General features: G+C 50.3%; 1 long non-coding RNA gene across 1 annotated transcript; it reads right to left on the reverse strand.

The window, feature by feature from the left end:
* Positions 1-3307: 3307 nt before the first annotated feature.
* Positions 3308-5146, reverse strand: LOC127387102 (uncharacterized). Its single transcript, XR_007890050.1, has 3 exons — positions 4964-5146; positions 4469-4610; positions 3308-3606 (listed from the first exon to the last, which is right to left on the reverse strand). It is a non-coding gene; the product is annotated as an uncharacterized LOC127387102 (long non-coding RNA).
* Positions 5147-23993: the final 18847 nt, after the last annotated feature.

Consider the following 23993-nt stretch of genomic DNA (forward strand, 5'->3'; position numbering starts at 1 on the left):
ACCTTACGTACCTTCTCTTTGATGTAGCTCTTTCCCTCTTTTGACCTGTCACCAAGACTCAGGACCACAGGCAGGGTCTCATAATTGACAGGTCTAAGAGAGCAACTTCCAGCCAGCAAACCAGCCTGATACATTCAACAGCCAAGCAAATAAAACCTCTGGTTAAAATCACTTGCAGCAGAACATGCTGCTTCCCCCTCCTTGGAAGTGTCCAAGGGGAGGTTGGACAGGGCTTGGAGCAATCTGGTCTAGTTGAAGTGTCCCTGCCTGTGCAGGAGGGTTGGAACTAGATGATCTTCAAGGTCCCTTCCAAGCCAAACCATTCTATGACTTTATGGTCAGGTCCTTTGGAGAGGTTTCCCTAGGCCAGCCCACTAATTATACTAATATTAATATCTTCCTACTTGCAGACTTCACCCTCAAGATGCAATAGGCAGCCCATCACAGAGAAAAGCCACCCAACATATTGGAGAAGACGTTTCAAGAGCACCTTACCAGCTCCAAAAACAGCCCTTGGCCTGCAAGACAGGTGCCCATGTTCCTGTGGCACATTCAACCCTGAAATGTCACGAGTCACCAGCATTTTCCTTCTATAATTTGAAATGCAACAAGCTGTGTAATGCCAGCCCAGGGATTCATGATGGATTGGGTATGTGTGAGATCACCTCTTACTCAAATACATATCATTTTGGATGACAGCTGTAATGGACACCAGAGCTTTGCTCTCCATGGGAGATTCAGCCAGAGATCACCTTCCTGGGATCAGTGATCTGCCCCAAATATCAAGGCAGCTGTTGGCATTGGGGCTGGTGCTTCAGGGACTGAGAACAGCTGCCTTCCCAAATGGCAAAGGCAAGCAGATAAAGAAGCTGTAAGTTTATTTGATTATTTAATCCATAAGATAACATTAATTCAGTAGTTTGATACAAAGCCACTTCCTTCCTTTTTGATTTAACTGCACTTCAGAATTTTCATGACTTAGTTGGTGACATATAGAGAACAGCAAATTTCTGGTAATTAATGAATCAGACCTATTCTCCCCAACTATGAATCTCTAGAGGCCCAAAGGCAGAGAGAGCTGTCACCCAGTGACCACCTAACAACAGCCCATAGATTTGCACCTCCAGTCATCATGCAACCCACTGATGGTGCCAGAATCCATCCAAAAGGCAGGAAGGGAACCTGGTGGAGAAAGAAATGTCAGTGCACCCACACTGAGCACAGAAGAGGAATAAAGTGTCTTCCTTCAGGAGGGTGGGAGAGTCTAGAGGTGCATTTTTTAGCCACATGGCCTAAGGAAGCACCAGCTAGAGATGCCAGTCAGCACCACCACCTCCCCATCCCTTGTATTGATGCCCCAAGGAACCACAGCAGGAGACTGAAAAGCTGTGCTGGGAATCTCTGCTTGGTTAGACTGCAGGGAATCCCTCCCCAAGGTACCAGTCCCTCTCCTCCTCACAAAGGTGCTCCTCATGCTGCTGGGCAGCCACTGGGAGAAAGCAGATCCTTGGCTTTTTTGCCTTTTCCCAGGAAGGACAAAAACCACACACCCCCCCCTGCCTGCACCCATAGCCACACAGTAACTCCCAGTGTTACCACCACCTGCTTTCAAGGCTAATTCTCTTTCCCCCCCCCCGCCTCCCTTTCCTCCTTTCTGCTTGACAATTATCCAACCCCTGACACTGCCAGAAGAGATGCAGGTGATCCCAGGTCAGCCTCCTTCACACAATTCCAGGGCCTTCTTGCCAGGTTCCTCTCTGGCTAATACTGTCCCTCCAGCAAGAAAGAAAAGCCTCTAAATTAAAAAGACCTGGACAGCAACCCCCCAGCTCCCACTCCTGCCCTGATCAATGAAGCTTGCTAATTAAAAGCAGTTGACCTAAGCAAAGAATTGCCTGGAGGAGATTAGCCCAAGGGACATAAGATTTAAGGATGAAATTACTTCACTGCTCTGATTCATTTTATTTTACAGCCGTGATTTTTCTTCCTCCCGTGCGCAGGTAAATGGTGGGTTTGAGGACTCAGTCCCACTTTGCAAGAGCAAAGGAGCTGAGAATATGCTCCTGCTGTTGAATTCACTGTCAGACACTGCCATCTGAGTGCTTGGGGCTGTCAGAGCAGCTGTTCCCTCTGATTGCCAGGTGACAACTTCAAATTTATCAGTTGGGTGGCACCTGGTTTCTCCAGTTTAACTAGTCCTTTGCACCCTGTGAACAAACACACCAGCAATGCCTCAGACACTCACTCTGAATCCACAGCCAGGGTCCTCCTGATGTATTTATCCCTGCCTGAAACCCCCTGGAAGATTTATGCTCAGCAAGCCAAAGGAGATGCCCACCACCCAAAAGCAACAAGCTCAGGTCAGGTCCCCAACTTGTGACCTGAATATCGACTCACTGGTTTGAGTATCACATTGCACAGGTCTGTGGAGCAGACTGGAGGTCCTAAGGCAAGCTGGCATGTAGAAAACACACCAAGTTTCACTTCTGGGGGTCTTGCAGGATGTTCTGGAATAGGAAGGAAGCAAAGAGATGGCTGGGATTCTTGGAGAGCTCTTGCATGTGATTTTCAAAGTTGCTTTGCCACGTCAGTGGGAATTGCAGGAGCTCAGCACCTCTAGAAACCCTGTTTTCTAGAGTTCCTAGAATTTCTAGGGTCCTAGGAGGCGAAGAAAGGGAATGTAATGATCACCTGCTTCAGAAGAATTGGCAGGAAACTGATGGGTTTTTCCCCATACAACCAGAAATTCCAGTGTGAACATGGACTCTGTTCTCCTTCAAACACCAATATTTGAGGGCCTTCACCACAAAATAACTTTGTGGGGATTTGCCCAGTGCACAGAAAGAAAAAAAAAACATGGTTGGGAGAAAAGAGCAGCTTCCTAACAAAACACTTGGGATTTTGTGTATGTTCCACATACAGTCTTGGTGTTCATGGTCTCTTAAAAATTGCTGTCTTGGGAGTTGTGTGTGGGGGGGAAAGACCAAGAACAGGTGCCAGAGCAATCTGGTTTGTATGACTTATTCATCCACTGCTCTTTTTGCTTCTGCATCCCTTTTTTGCCCCCCCTCATTCCAGACCCTTCTTTGTTTGGATGCTGTGGATCATGCATCATGTCTCCCACACCAGTGTCCTCCCTTCAGAGCCTCCTTCTCTGGTCACCATGCCTTGTTCTTTTCACAGAGAACAGCTCTTGCAGCAAGAGCCATCTGAGAGGAGGGCTTTGCCTGCACACAAGGAAAAAAGAGTAGAGCCCACTGCTATCCCCATCCCAGACAAAATACACACCTGGAAAAGAGCTCCTGCAGTGCCCACGTGCCAGTAGGTGCTCTGGTGGTTTGGGGATTGTGTCCTCCACTGCAATCCAAAGGCTTTCTGTGTCCAGCCACAGGCATGTGTCCCAAGCCTGGCATTGCATTTTGGGTCATCAGGCACAGGCAAATGGGGCTGCCTGGGTCCTCAGCCTGCTCTTGCAGCAGCAAACCAGCCCTCCTCCAGCTTCCATCCACTCAGGGGCCTCCAGCCAAGAGCCAGTGGGGGTTGGCTGACCAGCTTCTTCCTCTGCACCTGAATAGATTGCTTCTGGAGAAACTGCTGCAGGCAACCCTGGGGACAAAGCAAGGGGTGGTGATGCACCTGGTCCTGTTCTTGCCCACTTCAGCTCTGGCATGGCTGCTGGGCCCAAAGGCTCTTCCTGGACTCCTGGCTGTTGATACTAGATCTTCAGAGTAATCTCAGCTTTCTCTTCCCCATGGTTATGCTCTCTTCTTCTCACCTTCATGCAGCCTGCAGCAACTTGCTTATCATTTTCCAACCAGCATAGCTTGGGCACACCTGATACTGGACTGACCATCAGAACAAGGCATTTTTTATTCAGCTGCAATTCCCAAACTAAGATAATATTCTGTTTCTTCCCTCCAGTCCCCTTAGAAGAACTGATTGGAGAGTGAGGGAGAAGTGACTGCATAGCACCCAGCAAGAGGAGCTGGCCCTGAATTAGGACCCTAGGACACTACCCCCCAGAAAAAAACAACAATGCCTCCTTGTAAATGCCAGCCCAAGAAGCAATTCAGCAGCTGAAATCTAAAGCACAGCCAAACTGCACCTCAGCAAGGCACTAATCTGTATTCCTCTTCACCAAGGAAAGCAGCACCTAAGCATGGAGCAACAAATATGGAGTCAAACACACCCTGCAAAGCCAGAGACACCTCTCAGAAGTGCCCTAGATGGTCATTTAGCTCGTTGGGTTTACCAAGCCTATGGGGACATCATGGCTCGTGCATTGCTTAAGCTGCACAAAGATGTCCAAGATGTTATCATACACTATTGTGCAGCCCCAGTTCCTCAGCTGCTGTCCCTGAAGTAACCCCTGCATTTTGTATTACCAGGAGGAAGCCAATTGCAAACCCAAACACATTTCCTTCTGAAGGGAAAACATCTCATCAGAGATGCAGCAAAACATTCTCACCTGACTTGTGAAGCAAGAGATTTCTTTCAAGAAAGTCCCTCTCTCCAGCAGCACCTCCTTCCTGCCCAAAGGCAAGAGAAGTCCAGGGAGGTGTGAAGGGAAGGAATGCTGGATAGTCCATCAGAGGAGGGTGCAGAGATACCTGAAGGGAGCATACTGGCTGTAATTCAAATGCTGGATTAGTGTCTCTGGCACAGTGTTAACAGGAGGCAAAGCAGAGAAACATCATGCTTCCTTCCAGCCTCTCAGATCAACAAACCTCTCCCAGGTACCAGACAGTCTGGTCCATCAAAGGGAGACTAGAATCAGAATGAGACTCATTTGTCATATAAAACTTCCAGGCAGGGGGAACCAAGTTGAATTTGTGTCAGGCAGGAATGCTGTCATAACAGAGCAGCAGCTGGGAACTGCAGTCAGGTGAAGGTTAGGGCTGCTTGGCATCCATTGCAGTCCTGGGCCTCTCAGAAAACCAAGAAGAGCAAAGGACAAACTCACCTTGACAAGCTCACTCCTGGCCAGCTGGATATGATGGGCTTTGGAGGCTAGAGACTCAGCAGGGCTGGCTGCAGTGAAACAGGGAGAAAGATGGAGAGATGGCTGAAGAAAAAAAGCTTCTCTTCAAAACCAAAGTGCTTTCATTCATCCTGTCTTTGGCCACCGAGGTCGTTCCAGCTGTGACTTGTGTTCTGGGACTGAAAGGAAAATGCTAGCTGGAGCTCTCAAGAGTTGGAGACACTTCAGCATCTTCTTTGTGCTGAGATACAGCTCACAGAAACAAGGGTGGCGAGCCCTGCAGCCACAGGAAGGGAAAAGTGCTGCAAAACACAGAACTTGATAAAACATGATCCAAATGGGGACACGTTCAGCCGTGCAGACAATCCTCCCAGCAGCTCCAGGCAGAGTTTGAGCCTTGGCTCCTGCCCAGATACATCCCATGGGTAAGAACAAGAGCAAGCAAAGGTGGTACCCTTGGATTTGTTGTTGTCGTCCTACTTCTCCTACCAAATCTCTGCAAAAGCAGCAGTTTCCAACTTCATCCCTTGGATACCTACAAGGAGCAGCAGCTGGAAGCCCCTCACCACTGCCAATCCCAGCACCCAAGGACCTGCCATCTGCAGTGCAGCCTGGTTTTGTACTGATTTGTGAGGGTTTTGCACTGATTTGTGAGGGTTTTGCCCTGATTGCACACTTTTGGTGGGTGGCAGTTGCTTTGTGCTGGGCTTGGGAGAGAAGTTTTACAGCTCGGCTGCTGCCAAGGCACAGATGTTACAGGCTGGGTCACTGCAAGGTGCTAAAGGCCTTCAGAAATGTTGCAAAACATTAATTATGTTCCCACAGCTGTTCTTTAACCCTCGTGCACGTCTCCTTTCTTCCAGGGGCTGCCAGAATGGCAACTGTGAGCAGGAAATCAAAGCAGGAGGCTTTGAAAGGAAGCAAAGCAGAGACTTTAAAGGCTAAAACCAAGCAGCACTCTGCAAACAGAGGGTGTTTTTTGAAGCTGCTTGTCCCTGCCATTTGCTTGAACACCTCCTCTTTCCCACCTGGTGGAAGGCTGAACTCCAACAGCACCCAAGGAGAGATGGAAGAGGTCACCCAAAGCCTGACATGTCCCAGAGCACATCTCAGCTGGAATTCATGGGCTTGAAAATGCTGTCCCTTGCAAGACCAGAGGGAACAGTTAGTGGGGTGGGGTTAACCAGCCTTTCCACCTGCAAGATGGATCCAGAGATGAGTATGCACTGTAGGCACCTGAGAGGTTTCCTCGTGGGTCAGACCCACCCCGTGATGCCCCAGTTGGACCAGAGCTGTAGAGCAAAACTCAGAGGCACCAGTGACAGATTTGCTCTGCTTAAACAAAGCTCAGAGTTTCTCCCATCCCTACTCCAGAGGCTAAGAAAAGTCAAGGGTCACGACAGCACCCAAGCAGGCTTACTTGGAACAGCACTGGCAGATGAAGGGACCCAACAGTGTCTCACCTAATGTGCTTCAGCCCCCTGACAGCCACCTCGTGCCCAGGCTGGCAACACACCTCTCTGGTTCCTCACAGAGGCAATCTCAAGAGGACCTCTGCATGCTTCTCCAGGACACAGGAGCATTGGAAAACCTGTAGCCACAGCCAAGAGAGCAGGTCCATCCCTACAGCACAGTGCCATCCAGAGCTGCCACTTTGGGACAGCAGAATGGCTTCATGAAGGAGGTCTGCATCCATCTGAGCCCTGCTGGGCATCAGGACTAAGAAGTGCCCATACAACACTAGGGCAGCCATTCCACTGCTAAAGCTCCAGCCTACCTGGGGAGGCATCTCCGTGCCCTGCAAGCCAGGACTTCCCACAGGAAGAGCCTGCCCATTCCTAATCTACAGACCAGCTGCAAGTTGAAGCCCCAGGTCAAACACCAACCCACCAACAGAGCTGCACAGGCTGGGCTGCAGCTGTGGCATGGGACCATGAGTGGTCTGATAAAACCCACCAGGCTCCTGCACAGCTTCTCCCTCCCCAGCTCCCCCTGCTCTAAGCTGCTGTCAAACAGAGCACAACTCCTTTAAAGACTGGCAGATGTTGTGCTTCTGAATCATCCGGCCGGGTGGCTTGTGCTGGCGAGAGGCAAGAAGATTGTCCCTGGAATCCTTTGTGCTGCTGCTCTCCCTGCACAATGAGCTCCTGCACACTCACCAGCTAAATCACTTTTTATGCTAGAAACGAAGTAGGCAGAGAGGAGAAAAAAAAAAAAAAACCAACCAACAACAAACAAAAAGGCACAACAGCAGCCAGCAAAGAAGCAGAGGCTGAGGTGATGGAGAAGCAGGTAGAAAAAGCTACGCTGTTGTGCCTGGACACACGTCCCACACACCATCATCTTCCACCTTTCAAAAGGCAGAATAAAGACTAAGTTGGTCCTGACATCTCCTGGAGGTGCCTTCAGCTGGGGGTTGTTAGAACACAGCACACTGGCTGGGACTTCAGCTTCTGCATAATGGTCCCAGACAGCTCCCGATCCCCTCAGCTGCTGCTGGCACGAGTGTCAGCTCCACTGCAGCCCCAGGAGCTGTGGTAACTAAAAAAAGATCAATATCCAGGCCTGGAAAGGGGATCTGGGATAGCATTAAGCACTCTGAGCCTCAGGGCCAGGGAACAACCGGGCAGAGCTCCCCTGGCAACTGGAGGTGAAGGAGCTTCCTCCAGGCGAACTCAGGACCCTCATCCTTGGTGCCCAAAGAGGATGAAAATCCCCCCACACCAAAGCAGTGGGTGACAGGGACACCCCATGGGATGCCACGGGGAAGCCTGGCTGTGGGCACAGCCATTTCAAGAGGGCACAGGGGGTCAGCAGTGTCACCCCAAGCTCACAGTGCTCCCTCAGTCCTTCCACGCTGGGCTTGGGCTTGTCTTCCTTGAGCTGCTGTCCTGGGGCAGCTGGGGCTGGGCTGACACCAGATTCCTGCCAGGATGGACCAACAGCCAAACAACATCAGAGTAAAGGCTTTGCAGGAGGCGGTGCTGGTGTTAGACATTGCTGGAGACCTCTGTTATGCTTAAATACCAAACCAGCTGACAATGTTTTGTCTCCTTAATAGGGCCCTTCAAAACCCCCCTCATGGCCCAGCCTGGCTAATTTCAAACAACCTTCACCTGAGACTTCTGCTTCCACCAGAACAACTGAACAGCCCACTCTCTCAGAGCACTTTCACCCCCAAACACCAGAGCCCTTGGTTTTACAAACCAGGGAGGGAAAAAAACCACAGCACCATCACTGACAGCACCTGCCACCCCAGGAGCTGAAAGTCCTACCTGCTCAAAACTCCAGCCTCGAGTTCAAGCTCCTTAAATCTCACAGAGGGGCTGCCATTTTCTGATGAAGTTGATCCCATTGGTGTCATTTTCTGACTGCCAGCTCCTGGGAAACAGGTGAGACAGGAGGACAGTTGCTGTTTTTAACCAGAGGCCACGTCTGACTGGAGCTTTAGGGGAGTTAATGAGCACTATGCAGGGGGAGGGAGGGCTGGGTGAAAGCAAACAAGGCAAGTTTTATTTTTATATTTCATTCTTCCCATTTAAAAAAAAAAAACAACTAAAAATAAGGCAGGGACCTTAAGGGGCCATAAAGGGGATTTATTTATTTCTTTTTAATCTTCTGGCAGAATTACAGATTTGCATGTGGAAGAGTCTGCTGTGCCCAGAGGTGAATAGAAAGGAAGTTGCCTGGATCTCCATGCCAAACATTACAGGTCACCTTGCTCTTCTGGGTCTCAGGGAGGTCTGAAAGAAGGGGGGCATCCCTCAGACTATATTAGTGGGTGCTGTTGGGGATGGAGCTGCAGTAAAAAGGGAAAGCTTTGACCTTCTGCAGTAAGGGCCAGACCTGTTCTCCCCAGATGCTTAAGGTCCACCTCACCTTCTAGAAATTGAGATGTGCACCAATTTGCAGGATCTGAGAGCAGACCACACACCAGCCATCTCTGCCAACAGGAGCTCCAAGATGTTCATGCACACACACCAAAGCTCTGGGGAGTCCTCTGTAGCTCACCACATCCACCCAATCCTGTTCCAGACGCAGGACAGACCTGCATGATGGACCCTCTCTTGGGATAACCATCTCCACAGGCTGCCCCAGGGAGTCCAACCACCCTGGGATCTCCTTCACCAGCTCTGAAGGGGGCTCAGGGCACTCAGTGTCAGGCAGGTGGAAGCCAGACCCAGTCATCTCTAGAAAACATGGACCAAGACAGCAAACGTGACACTACTCTCCTTAAAAGCAGCAGGGAAAAGGTTAAAAGAGAAGATTTATGGGCATATATCTCTGCCAGGACGACCAGGTGATCACGTGTACACATTTCTCTACCTTAAGACCTAATTTTCCACCATTTCCCTTGATTTGCTGTTTCTTTTCTCCCATTTCCTTGATTTAGGGCCCAATTATTTCTTGTCCTCTTGCCAGTGAAACAAAATATTTCATAAGCAGCTCCTGCTGCTTCTCCCCACTCCCTCCTTTGGATGGGGGTTTCAATGCCTGACTCATGCCTCATGTTCCACAAAATTTAGAGCACTTTAGTGAACACCTAACGATGATTTGACCATTTTTCAAAGTGATGCAAATGGGATTTGGCACCAACAAGCTCACTGTTGCAATTTAAGTGAGCCTGTGGCCCCCATAGCTCTGGCATGTCTTTGCAAAGCAGCCCCAAGGGATTGTCACCTGGGCAGGATTTTCCTTCTGAGGAGACTCAGTCCTTCACTAGGGATCAGCCACCTGCCCTAGGCTGGTGGTGACAATCTGTGATGGGCCAGGAAGATTGGAAGTCAACTCCATAGCTCATAGAGCTCCTGGCCAATCCAGATACACAAGTAAAGCCCTGCAAGAGTTGTGTCAGCAAGAGCTGGACTGTGCTGACACCAAGCAACTCCCTGGCTGGACCACATCACCCCCATGATGTACCTGCATGCCCATGGAAGAGTTAGAGACTCCTGCTCCTCTTCAACTCTAGGCTCTGATCCTTCTCTTTTGTGACAATGAATGAGTACATTCTGCTGTTATTAAAAGGAAATGCCTGTCCCTGGTGGGTCTCTAGGCTAAGCTTCCAAGCATAATCAAATCTTTCAAGTGGTTCATCACAGCAGGACCCCTGGGGCCCCTCTCTAATGCAGCAGCAAAGGACAGGCTGACTTCTGTCAGCACACTCAGCACCAGCCCTTGGGAACAGCCCAGGCAAATGCTCTCCTCTCCCCATGGAGCCGTGGTTTTCCAATAGCTTTCCATCCTTCTTCTTCCCCCCAGCACAATCACAGCACGTGCCATTTCTATAGCATCCTCCTACTAGTTCCTATAATCATCTCCAACCCTGTCACAACACAATACAACCACAAAAAAGGCAGTTAAAAGTGCTATTTCAATATTGTCAACCTTTTTTCAGGGAGGTGCCTCCATAAAGTTCAGTGAGGAAGACTGAGGGAGCAACAGCACAGGTCACACTAGAGGTTGCCTAGGCTGTGAGCAAGGGGAAAAAGCTGCTTTGATCCAAATCAAGCAGAGCAAGGACTCAAAATGGGGTCTCCTGGATTCTGAACTTGTGCCTCAGACCTCTAACTTCCATGCCCATCAGCTGCTTACCTCTACCCACACAACATCATTCCTTTAGCCTTCCCCCGACCCCCGAAAAAAAACCAAACCCAACCAACCCACTGGACACGAAGCCTTTCCACCCAAACAACATCTGGAAAATTTCAAACCCTTGAAAGGAGTAGCAAAACAGGGCTGTGCTCACCAGCCAGCTCTACCTTGGGTCACTCTCCAGAAGACAACAGCAGTTTGTGTCAGCAAGCTCCTGCTCCTGCCTCACCTCACTTCTCCTAATAGCAGACCTGAAATGCCACCCCTCTGGTTTACACCTGTTAGAAATGAAATGTAGTGTTGATTTTGCATCCTAGTGTTAGAAATGTAGTGTTGGGTTTGGTTCACGTATACATATTCTAGTGTTAGGAATATATAGTTTGTTTGAGCACATATATATATATATTCTAGTGTTAGGAATATATAGTTTGTTTGAGATATATACTTTAGTGTTAGGAATATAATAGTTTGCTTGAGATAAGTGAGATGTCTACACATTCCAATGACACCTGGGGTGGTTTATGGCCCAAGAAACTGAGGGACTGAATTGGGCTCCATCTGGGGGATCTGAACATGGAGCAGGATTTATGGCCCAAGATCAGACCCAACGAAGCCACTTCTATGTTGCTCCTCAGGGCAGGATGACACCAGTAGATTGTTAATTGGGAAGACAGCCAAGGGGGCAAGAAAGGTCAAAATTTTACCTTAAAAGGTAAAAAGTAACCAGCTAGAAGGGAATGTGTGAACAGGGGCGGGAAACTTATAGGATAATTTGAAGCGTCGGAGGGGCTGTAAACCCTGGAGTGCCCAGCCAGGGGGGAAACAGGGGAGGGAACTTTGTGTCAGGAATAGGGAATAGAAACCATTCTTCACCTTGCTATAGGTGTGCCTGCTTGCTTAGGTCACCCATTCTTGCAAGGATGTAAATAAACTGTGCTTGGCTGAAGGATCCGTGTGGGCCTGTTCCTTGGCGCGACAGACGTTTCTCACACGCCGTGGCTGTACATGGATTATAGGCTCCCTCTGCAGCTCAACCCAGCTGAACCCCACCCCCATCTTGGGGAGGGTTTGGTAACCCCAGATCTGTAAGCCCTGGAGCCCTTAGAGCATGCTAAGCAGGCTAACTTCATTCCTCTTCATAATTCGGTCCGACCAGCCCTGCTAACCGTGCTGGCCTGGGGTTGGCTGGATTAATGTCACTTGCAATTCATCAGGTGGCTGTGGCTGCCTGGAAGCAGCAGCTCCAGGGGAAGCTGCCTCACCCTAAGCACCCTGTTTCCCACAGGGCCACCAGCCCCATCCAGCAGACCCCTCAAGCTGCCTGTCAATGCAGCAGAGGCTGGGCAGCCCCCTAAAGCTGACATAGCCCAGTTCCTACCCCTGGCAAGTACCACTGCCAGGGCTTAACTCCCCTAAGAGGTGAACCAGGAAAAGCTGACCATCAGGGCAGTTTTATAGTGGACAGAGATATTCTACGCTGCAAACCACGTTTAGAAGGGCCATTACACTTCCCTCCCTTGTCCTTCCTCAGAGGAAAGAAGGTAAATGTCGAGCTGGTTGTTCGGAGCCCCCGGCAAGGGAAACACAACATCCTGCAGTTAGCAGGAGTACTGGAGGGCAGGGACACATAGGAAGGGACTCTGCTTGGAGACAGCATGACTGGCTTGCCCAGCTCTGCAGCAGCATGCCAGCAAACCCAAAGCACCCCCAGCAAGCCTGCTCCAGCACCTCTGTACCACCCCCCCCCCGGGTGCTGAGATGTTAGGGCAGCTCGTTAGAGAGTCTAGCTCTGACCCTGAACAGAACAGCAGTGCCTGGAACTGCTCTTGAGATAACAAGACTTGAGGATGTGAGCAGCAACAGTGCCACTGTGAGCCTACTGTGCTGCTGACAGAAACCTCTCCAGTTTGATTTGACCGTTGCAGAAGCACAGGGAGGAACTGTTTGGTCCTCAGAGAGCTCGCTAAGCCAATACTCCTGTTGGAAACGGGTGCCTTTGCAGCAACATCTAAATACAGCCTAAAATCAGCCTCTGCTCCATCCAAGGAAGAGAAAAGTCTTCAGAGGGTAAACTAAGACAAGAGTGTTTGCTCAGATTTATGGGGAGGCTGAATAAGAACTTGGAGAGGTCTGAGCTGAATCCGTCCCTCGAGTGGAAGTGTAAGTCCATAACCCTGAAGTCCAGCTGTATCTTCCTCTGCTGCCTGGCAAAATGCTCAAAGGAAGAGGAGAGGAAAGGGCCCTTAATGACCTTTATCAGTGACATATGACACTTCCAGCAAGTTTACAGATTATAGCAAACAGGGAAGAAGGGGTGATAGACAAAGACAATTAAGGGCTCGGAGCATCCAAAATACAAGGAGAGGCTGAGAGCAGTGGAACTGTTTAGTCCAGAGAAGCCATGGCTCAGGAGGATCTTATCCACATGCATTAATACCTCATAGGAGGAAGTAAAAACAACAGAGCCAGGCTCTTCTCAGTGGTAGCAGCCATAAATTGCAATAAAAGGAATTCCTTGGAGGTATTCAAACCCTGACTGGACATGGTCCCGAGCAGCCTGCTTAAACTGAGCCTGGTTTAAGCAGGTAGGTTGGACTAGACTATCTCCAGAGGTCCCTCCAACCTCATATCTAGCTCATGATTCTGTTGGATGCAGGGTTCATAGCACCCTTCTATGATGCTGGGTATTGGAGGAATGTGGTTAGGGCCTGTTATCCCTTGTCCCATCGCATCTGATTTCTAACAAAGGTTTGGATTCAAAGAGCTCCAGCACCTCTCCCAAAATAAACCAATAAGAAGGCTTCAGCTTTGGAAGAGCAGATGTCCACCAAAGATCAGTTTTTCCATTCATCCATGGGATAGATCAGAGCAAAAAGCAGAGGCAACACAGACCCTAAAACATGCAGATCCTCACTGCTCATTCATCAGTCCTTTCTTTGCTAAATTGGGGCCAAAAAAAGCATGGAAGAAAGATCAAACTTGGTTTACTGGACCCTCCTAACATAGCTCTAGTGCCTGGGATCAAAGACGAGTTGATTAAAATCCAATTTCAAAGCTTATTCACTTTTGAATGAGAAATGCCACTATGGTGAGCTTACCCCAGCAGGCTGTTTCTGGCTTGGCAGAAGGGGCTGGCAGGGAAAAACACCTCTTTGTTTATCAGCACCCAGCTTAGACCCAGATGAGGCAGGAGAATTTCACATCCCCTGACCACTTTAAACCAAGACAAACTGAACAAAGGGAGTTCCCTTAAGCCAGCTGTTAGGAACAGCTGGGCATTCCCCATTATGCCACCCCAGCTGATTGGAAAGCCACGCAGAGGCAACGTGTTGCATGTCTAAGCTGCTCCACATTTCCTTCCTTACAAGATATCCTGGTCAGGCTGGCAGCTGCCAGCCCTGCCATCAACTCTCTGGGTGTCTTCAGCCCGTGTCCTCCTTGCCCAAGGGCAGCAAGGAACAGGGTTAACTCAGAAAAACAGAGGCCTCTGTCCTTAGAGCAGCTGTATCACCACGAGCAGCTCTGTCCCTCTGCACAAGGGGTGACACACCCTTGAAGATGTGTCCTGGAGCTTCAGGGATGAACACGTTCCTCATCCTAAGGACAAATGGAAGGTTAAGCACTGTCCTTTGGAGAGCCAGTTCATCCCACCCCCTCTTGTTTGAGCTACACCCTCACAGCACCACTTGCAGAGAGTTTCTCCCCTCTTTCCTGGCACAGAAGCTGTGAGGATGAGAACTGCAACACACCATCCCACAACAAACTCCTTCACATGCTAAGGGCCCACTTTTCTCTCAGCTACACAGCTTTTCAGAACACCTCTCATCTGGGGAGACAGCATTTAAGGCCTTCTGTGCCCAAACAATGGGCTTCACCTCTTCTGCTGAAGGACTGAGCTCATCAGAGGAGCGAAGCAGTCGCCTGCATCAGCTATTGACAGGGACTCCTACGTGTGGCCAAGGTGGCACCTGTGAAACACCAAAGGGTTCTGCCACTGTGAAGCACCCAAGTCTTCTACCACTCCAAGTGAAACACGTGATGCTCAAAAAGCACCACAACAAGAAGAGTTTAACACCAACACCAGGGCAGAGGGGTGGCAACTCATGCTGTTGCACATTAAAGAGAGAAGAAAGCAGGCTGTCCGGGTGATGAATTTTGCTTTGAGGAGTGGCTGGTGACAGCTGTGTGACAAATATTTATCTCTGGCAGGCACCTTGGCAGCTTCTTCCCTGTCTCCTGCTCTGCTCTAGGAATTGCAGACACACACACACAACTGCCCAGCACTGGGTGGCTGAAAGAGCTCCACTTCACAAGCCCTTCAGACCCAACTCCAGACGGTCACAAGACCATAAAAATGACACAAACAGTAACTTGTCCCTAGTTCAATCAAGCCTCTCTTCTTTAACCAAGGAAAATGAAAAAGCAGTCCTTCCCAGTCTGCTTGCAGTATCCAGGTGGGCATGATTCCCAGTGAAACAGGCAGGAGACCTTCAGAAGGATTCCTGCTCTAGCACATCAGGCCAAGGCTTTCACACAAGGGAGATCAGTTATTTCCATGCACCCCTTTGCAATAATCAAGCAGGGACCCAATGGCTGGTTCTCACCACCTACAGTACCTCTGGGGATGGGAGCAGTCTGGACTGGCCAAACCAAAGCCCTTCCCCATCTCTGCCAAGAAGGAAGGAACGTGCCATGATGGGGAGAGAAAAGGGTATAGCAGTACAATTCACCTACATGTGGGCACCAAGCAGTCCACCACTGGGATCCAGGCTCTGGGACCAAGCTCCTAGAAAAATCTGATCATACAGAAAAACACTGGTATGAAAATATAATGGTAGAATATCTTCCCACTGGTGGTATCTTCCCACTGGGGAAAGAGCAGGAGGGCACATGCATTTCTCCCCCTAAGAGAAACCAAACAGAGGTTGGGACAGAAATTTGTGGTGTTGTTTGGTTTTTTTTTTCTGTAAATGACAGGTTTTCACTTAAACCACCTCTACTAGCAGAGTCTGGCCCTCCCATTATACAGCCTACACCACTACACTAGCCCAAAGGGAGAAAGATCTCCATGCAGCTCAGGACAGGTCCAGAAAGTCAGCATGGGTTTTTGCAGGTGGAACCCAAGAATTCCAGCAACACACTCCCAAGCCCCATAACCCTGTTCTCTCCTGAAAGGTGCTGTGTTGCATGCTCCAGCAGCACCCTACAATGGAGCTGTGAAACAACACTCTGAAGCCAAGACAACACCACATCACCCAGGCAAACGCTGAGGAAAGGTGACAGGAACAAGGAGGGTTATGTTTAGCCTCACATCTGTGCTGTTTTGGAGGCTCTCTTCAGGGAGGGGGGAGAAAAAAACAACTCAAGGATAAACTTTTTACTTGGAAAACATCCAGCCTTGGAATAAAAACAAAACAAAAAAACACAGTCTAAGAGAATAGGCAATTCAATGAAGAGATTGTTAAACAAAGAAGTCAGGGGATCATAGAATCCTACAAGCATTTGGCATGGAAGGGACCTTAAAGATCATCTAGTTCCAACCCCCTGCATGGGCAGGGACACCTCCCACCAGCCCAGGCTGCTCCAAGCCCCATCCAACCTGCCCTTCAACACTGCCAGGGATGGGGCAGCCACAGCTTCCCTGGGCAACCTGTTCAGGGTCTCACCACCCTCAGACTGAAGAATTTCTTCCAAATGTCTAATCTAAATCTATCCTCACCATTATTTATTTTTTTGTGTGTGTGTTGGGATGCAGGACCACCAGCACTGGGAAGATCTGGGGAAAACAGCCACCTGTGGGGCAGACAGGCATGCTCCTCCTCACCTTGCCTGGATGTCTCCCCAGAATCATCTTGCAGGGGAAGGAATGAAGCCCCGTGCTGCCTCCACTCTCCCAGCCTCCCCTCCTAGGGCAGTGGGAGCTAGCTCCATTCTCCCCTGAGCATTTCCACCCCAAAGCCTGGCAGAAATCCAGATGCCAGGCAGGAAATGGGAGCTACTGGTGAAGGCAGCCCAGTGTGGAGCACATGCAAAGTCACTGAATCCAAGCCCCAGCTGCTTCATACAGCAGCCCAGCCTCACAGAGCCCACCCACACCTCCAAAAAGCACCAGTACTTCTTTCTTTAGCCTCATTCAGCTCCACCACATCAGGCCTCACCTTGCCTGGACCACATCCTACTGCAACAGCAAGTGCCAGCAGAGGAGTAGAAAGGCACATGCTGTCTGCTCAGGAGCAGCTCAAGCCACACAATTACAAACACATTCCTCCCTAGTTTTCCAGTGGTCTAGCATCACCCAAGGAGCCAGGACACCCTGGCAGCAATAGGATCCCTCCCCACCCTCGGCTCTCATATCCCAGGACAGCAACATCATGCTCAACTAAAATGTAATGCAAACAACCACCTGGGCCACATCATCCAACTCCTGACAGGCTTCCCCAGTACAGCTCCAGCAGCCGGTGACAGCTCAGAGCCTCACTGCAGTACAGGTGGTTGCAAACCCTATCTTCTTCCCCCAAAAGCTGGGCACATTTCTAGATGCCATGACCCTCCTGCACCCTCCCTAAGGATGGAGCAACTGGCTGAGAGATCAGTTGAAACCTCAGGGGGCATTAACCCTGCACCTTCAAATCAGGAACCCAAAACTTTAATTAGCTGCCTCCTGAAGTCACTTCAGTGTAACCATCACTCCTGGTCCGACTTCTGTGTCTATTTTCATGGCTGCAGGTACTATAATTATTGTGCTAACAGTGCTTTAGCTGTGATTATAAATCCACAAACTCCCCTGCCTCTCTATGTGCAGGCACTCATCTCACACACTCACTCTTCTGCCTCTTGAGAAATGGGTCCGTTCCGCTTTCTTCTGCTACTGATAAAATATTGATTAGGGAATTTGAAAATTTGAAATGATTTAGGAGTCCCTGGATGGGAAACGTAATGTACTGTGCCGGTCACATCACGAGCCATCCATCACCTGTCAGCAAGCAGCAAGAAAGTGACAGAATCAATACCAACGTGTCTGAAGATGGGTTTAACTCATTTCCCTTCCCCCCTCAGGCAATGGCTGGAGCATCCCAACCAGAGGTGAAGGTAGGCTCGGCAGCTAACACCTCAATCCACCCAAAGTGGGAGGGGGTTAACTCCTTCCTCGACAGTCCAGCCACTGCAGGGCCAAGAGCCAGGCTGAGCCACCTCAGCTGCAGTCCCTGGGGAGCAGGGCCAGGCCAGCCAGCAGCTGCTGAGGTGGCTGCAGGGGCTGCTTCAGCTGCCCCCACCTCAGCACACCGAGCAGGGTGAGATGGCCCAGGGTACCCGAGGTCCCCGTGCAGGTCACAGCACCTGCACAGCTCCTGCTGAGGCTGCTTTGACTGACTCGGGCAGGTTATTTGTCTCTAAAGCCTCCCACTGCTGGTAAACATTTTCCATTCCTGCCTCTCCTAGCACACTTTCCCCAGTGCCCCACACTCCCAGAGACTCACATTTCATATTTCAGAGGGAGCAGGCTGGGCAGCAGCACAGTCCAAATCCCTGCCTTGCTTCCTTAACCACTGTTACCATGAACATCCTCAGCACTGACTTCCCTTCCCCATCACTCACCCTCAGTCAGCACAGCCTGATCCAGCTCCTCCTTCCACCACGAAACTTGTTCCTTAAGTATCTGTTATTCTTACTAGGTTCAAGAGGTTTAAAATTAAAGAAGGGGCGGGTGGGGTGGTGGAATCCATCCGTAGGGTGATACATCATCCTCCCAAGCTTTGCAGATGGATTCAATTGGCCTGTGATCCTATTTTGCAGATTTCCTTAGAGCCCAGTAATTCATCCTGCAAGGCAATTCAGATGAGACTGGACAGAGCACCAGAGAAATGATGGGAGCTGGGCGCCCTGCCTCGCTGCCCAGGAGCAGGCAGGGTGAGCAGGCAGGCTATTGCTCATGGGTTATTAGAGTTAATTATTCTGAGGACACACCACAGGAGGTGATGGCAGCGCAAGGGCAGCTCAGACAAGGCCAACAGAGCAGCTTAGGACCAGAGAGGCAGTTCCTAAAAGTGGCTCCTCCACTCACGCCTGCCAAGTATGGGAGCAGCACGGACACTGGCTGCAGAAAATGTGGCGTGAGGTGAGGGGTGGAACAGGGGAAAGGGGATGTTGCAGAGCACTGGACACCTTTCAACCTGCCAACCATGGGGTGCAAGACACAAAAATCCACTGGGTGGGAGCAGTGAGGATCACCAAGCTTTCACAGGTCTCACCTTTTGGCTCTTCTCAGTTGTGACGGGCAGCTGGTTCACACCCTCTCCCAACACCTTTCAAGACCTCAGGGAAACAGCACTGACCCACACACAGGGCAGCAAACATTCACCTTCAGGACAGCTCTTAGCTCCTGTTCTTTTTGCAAGGCTGAAGCTTCACCTTCAGGCAGATTCAAGCCACTGTGTTGGGCTTGATGAGATTCAGCCCCTCCACAGGCAGCAGAAGCAACCAGAAGGGTCCCACAGCCCAGCTCAGCCATGTCAGCTGATGATATGGCTGCAGGTAAAGCTTCTTGGACAAAACTTTCTCATTCATTTGGCTTTTAATTCCACTATTTAATAGACTGCAAAACCCTTAATGTGGAAATCTCAACTACCGAGTCCGTGCAATTCACTCCGGATACGTCCCTTCTATCCTTACCACACCTAATAGACTCTATAAATGGTTTCCAAATCCAGCAGAAGTGGTCTATTTGCTGCCTAGTATACCATGTAATCTTTTGCAGAGGTGGTATTGATCTTATTAAACCCACAGCCATCGGGTCCTCAGAGGTGTCTCAGCAGTTGCTCTCCCACAGCAGAGCAAAGCACCCACAGCAGCACACAGGTGACAGCACCAGCCCACAGACAACCCCACCACTGCCTTTCCAAGAGCCATTTAACAGTCAGGAGAGCCATAGCTGTGGGGTACTCAGTCAGAAGCTACACCCCATTTCAAAAAGAAATGTCTGAGTCATTTTAACTGTCAGGGACAGAAATTAGGGATTAATTTAGCCCGTGTCAGGCCCTGAATGCTGAGCCCAGAAGCAGCTCTCCCTGTGGCTAATGGATTTTGCACAGTGAGACTGGCTCAGGCCTCTGAAGTCCAAGACACTCACAAGACTTACTCACAGCAGCCTCACCAAATGTTCCTCGCCCATCCACAAAAGGAGGAATTGATGAGATGATTTGCACCGTCCTTTCCAAACAACTCACCCGTCCCATGGCACACAAGCTGGCTCCAGGCAGGACAGGAGAATTCACACAGGGCTAAGGCTGCAGGAAGCTGGGCAAGAGAAGAAGCACCAAGGCACAGAGTTGGAGTTCTCTAAAAAAAAGAAAAAGAAAAAAATATATATATATATACACACACATCTATATGTGCAGATCCATGAAGCAGCTCACCTTTTTGGGGAGAAAGCAGCATCATGGTGTTCCAGGAAGGCAGAGGTGTAGAGCACAATCTAACCAGATATTTATCTGCCAGAGCATCAGCACTGGCTTATATTCCCAGGCTACCCTGGCAGCAGCATCCAAAGAGAGGACAGATGGCAACTCCACAGAGCAGCATTAGGACTGTGAATAGTGTCTGTCTTCTAGATGAGGCTTACAGCAGTCACTGGAGGAGGTGGTGATAAGTGGCCACAGTCTGGCCCAGAGTCGTGGGGATGCCAAGCAGAGGGGAGACAGCGACTTGCCTTCCACCCCTTCAACACTCCTGCTGGCCCAGTTGTGCCAGCCCTGCTTGTCATCCCATCCGTCACCGTGCTGGTTCCTGCTGGGGCCTCAGGACCTGCAAAGGTGGCTGCACATGTTGGACTCTTCATCTTCTCGTGCGGCTGGGACAAGGGGTCTGGCAGGCCTATTAGTTATCCCACAAAGCAGAGCCCAAACATCCTCAGAGAGGGGGACAGGGAATAACCTCAGGGGACAGAGCAGCACCACAAGCCACCTGGCTCAGAGGTCACCAGGCCTCAGGGACAGGCAATGCAGCAGCACAATCTGAGCACTGAAAACCTTGCAAGGAGTACAGGGGGAGGATCCCTGGAAGCTGAAGTGTTTCCTCATCATCTGCCATCTTTCCTCAGCCAAGGGGCCACAGTTAACGGGCAGGGATCATCCCCACTTTTGGGCTCACCTTTCCAGCCCTGTCCTGGTATGTCACCACTGGAGGGCGGGACAAGCAGCATTTTAAACACAGATACACACTGCAGCCCCAGAGCTCTTCCATGAAGAAGCACAGGCCCAACACTCACCTGTGCTAGGACCATGACAAGACTGAGTCTTCGCTGGACTGCTACCACGGAGATCAAGATTATTCCTGCACCACCCCCAGCTAATGATACAGTCCTCAAGGCAGCACATCATTGCTCTGGGAACCAGTCACCCACACACACACACTGGTGTCTAGGAAGAGGAAGAAACACTGCTCTAACAGCCTGAAGAAAGAAGTTACCCATCCCTACAGGATGCCCACATGTCCTGGAAGCAGCAGTTTGGGATCCGCAGCTCTCCCTACCCCAGAAGAACCAGAATGTAAACAACAGCTCAACAAGGCTCTGATGGAACCAGGCACAGGCATCAGAAGTTGAGTGACTAAGAGAAATAATGTCCTACAAGTCCTCAGGACACATCAGTGGGAAATGTTGCTTCAGCAAGATAGCAAAAAAAACCCACAAGTGCCCTGCTCCTAAAGCTGCCACACCAAGAGCTCCTCCAACCAGTACAGGTGTTTCCTAGTGGCAAACACACCCCCAGGCCAGGTATCAGGGCAGCTCCAGACTCCTCCGACCTGTTCTGGCTTCTGGGTAGGGATCTCCACAGGACAGATTATGAACCAGCTACTCCATCAGGGCAGGAACCCCGGCAGCACGAGGTCCAGGACCCTCTCCAGCAGCTCAGGAGGCAGCCAGGAGCCGGAGACCAAGCAACAGCCCCGTGAAATGGAGCACGTTGCAGGTGGGGAGGAGGGGAGACAGCACTCTAGGCAAGTCGTTTCAATTGCCTTGAGAAAACAGGTTGTTAAAACGATGGAAATAAATGAGTTGTTTGAGCAGCCTCTTTCAGAGAAAGCTTCCAGGTAGGAACGCTGATTGCAAATACTTATTAACTGCTCCCCCGTTATCAAAGGGACGCGATACATATGTTTACGTATTTTGATACATTTTTATTAATCCCACTTACTGCTTAACTCTCCTTAAACCTGCCTAGAGAGGAGCTGTCACCAAGCAACCCTCTAAACACAGCCCCAACTTCTGCAGGGGCGTGGGCGCTGGCGGAGGCGCTGGAGCATCTGCCCGTGCCCAGGAACACGCCTCACCAGCCTCCGACCTGACACGGCTCTTTTGATCCCAGCCTCCCAGGAAGGACAGCCTCCTTCAGCTGGTGCCTGGCAGGGTCCCTTACCCACCTTTCCCCACACCTCACAGCTGCCAGCCAAGCGGCCAGAGGTCCCTGGATTCAGCCTCCTGTCTCCAACAGCAACCGAGCTTGATGCTAATGAAAGGAGATGAACAGAAGGAGGAGCAAGACAAGTGTTTTCTCAGGACACTTCTCCAGCTCCTAACAGCCTGGTGCTTACAGACTCCCAAGCTGTAAATCACTCCAGGGCTGTGTTTAGGCCCATCGCCAAGAGTTACCTGTCATGAAACTGCCAAATTACTTTTTAAAAGGTTCATGGTATTTTTGGCCTCCACAACTCCCCAGGACAACAAGTTTCCAGGGTTGAATTACTTTCCCCTACACACAGCGTGCGATGCTGTTTGTTTAAACCTACAGCCTGTTATTTCTGGTGGGGAACCCTGGCTTCTTGCCCTGAAGGAAACAGTTGCCTCCTCATCACCTTCATGGGTGATTTTGTAGGTGTCTCTCAAGTCCTCCTCACTCACATCTGTTCCAGGCTGGTGGATCCCCATCTAGGCTATCCTCAGATGGAAGCTGTAACACCGTCGAGTTACGTAAAGCACAGTTCCTTGCTCCAGCAGCTTCAGAGTGAGCAATGCACTGTGCTGGGACCAGGGTTCTCCTCTGGGGCTCCTCACTAGAGCTGCTCTTCCATTGGAGAAACCTGAAAGTCTGTTTATGTTAAGTGGGGCTTGAGAGATGCACAGGCAGAAGATGGGTGAGGAGGATCCCTGCCCCTACACCACCACCCAGCCTGTCATAAGCAACTCCTTCAGCAAGAGACAAGATTTTCCCCTGAGGAGTCCTGAGCTGGAGGGGTGCAAAGATCACCACCTCCTGGGCACTTGGGCAGGTGATTCTGTCCAAAGCAGAGGCATCATGCCGATGGCTGGATCCCTGCAGGCTTCCACAGCCTACACTTCCACAGCCCCACCAGCCCTCCTTCCAGCAATCCTGCTTGGGAACTGTTCTGTTCCAGCTGGAAACTGCCCTCTGAGCACACAAGAAGCACAGCAATGTTGGTATGGTCTGCAAAATCCACCTGCCACAGAGATCACGGTCAGCCCACAAACATGGATTGTTTTCAATAGCAGGAAAGCACCGTGGAAGACCCTGGTGTGCTGCAGAGTCCTGGATTCTTCACCATCAACACCTTGCCCCAAGACTGCACAGAGCACAGCTGGTGCTTGCAGGAGAAAATGGGAAATGTCCTCTCTCCACGTATGGCCATTGCAAAACTCTTCATCAGGAGGGTAAACCCAGCAGGGCCCAAAGCAGAGAGACTCAGAGATACAAATTGGCAGGCACAGCATATCTGCTGGCCTTCATTCCCTGGCAAGTATCTCCTATCAGCTTAAGCACTAAAAAAAATAAATAAAAAGAAAGCAGTTGCAGCTCTATATGCAGCAAGGACATTGCCTTGGTGTTGCAATTTTCATACCATCAGAGCAAAGACACTGGGTCACAGCAACCAGAGGTGTTTTGGTATCCAAACGTGAGATCCACAGAGGTCCAAGTCCTCAGCATCTCTGCAGAGAATCCCAAAACAGAATCAAACTGTCACAAAAGCCAGCCCCCAGGTCGCCTGGGGGCAAACCCCAAATTCACCTCCCACCCACACACCACCCACAGACACCTCCAACAGATGGGCCGAAGCATTAGACCCAGAGCACCACACCCTGGTTAGTTCAACCCTAACCCAGCACCTACAAAGGCCTCTGAGAAGTATAATAAAGATTATTTGTATTATTATTTTTATCAGCACCCAAGCAGGGCCAACACACCCAAAGCTTCAGGCCTGTCTATAGAGCCCACGCAATGTTTCCACCACAGAGAGAAAACAGCAGCAGGACTTTCCACGTGCACAGACCTTACCCTTCCCTCACTGCAACTAAGGGGTCCCGGAGGCCTTAATTAACCAGCGTGCCTTCTCAGAGGGAGCTGCTCCATGGGAACATTTGCATGTTCAACTCCTTTGGACAAGTTCACAGGCAGGCAGCTCTAATCCT

Source organism: Apus apus, chromosome 7, assembly GCF_020740795.1.
Source record: "Apus apus isolate bApuApu2 chromosome 7, bApuApu2.pri.cur, whole genome shotgun sequence".
Classification (NCBI taxonomy): domain Eukaryota; kingdom Metazoa; phylum Chordata; class Aves; order Apodiformes; family Apodidae; genus Apus; species Apus apus.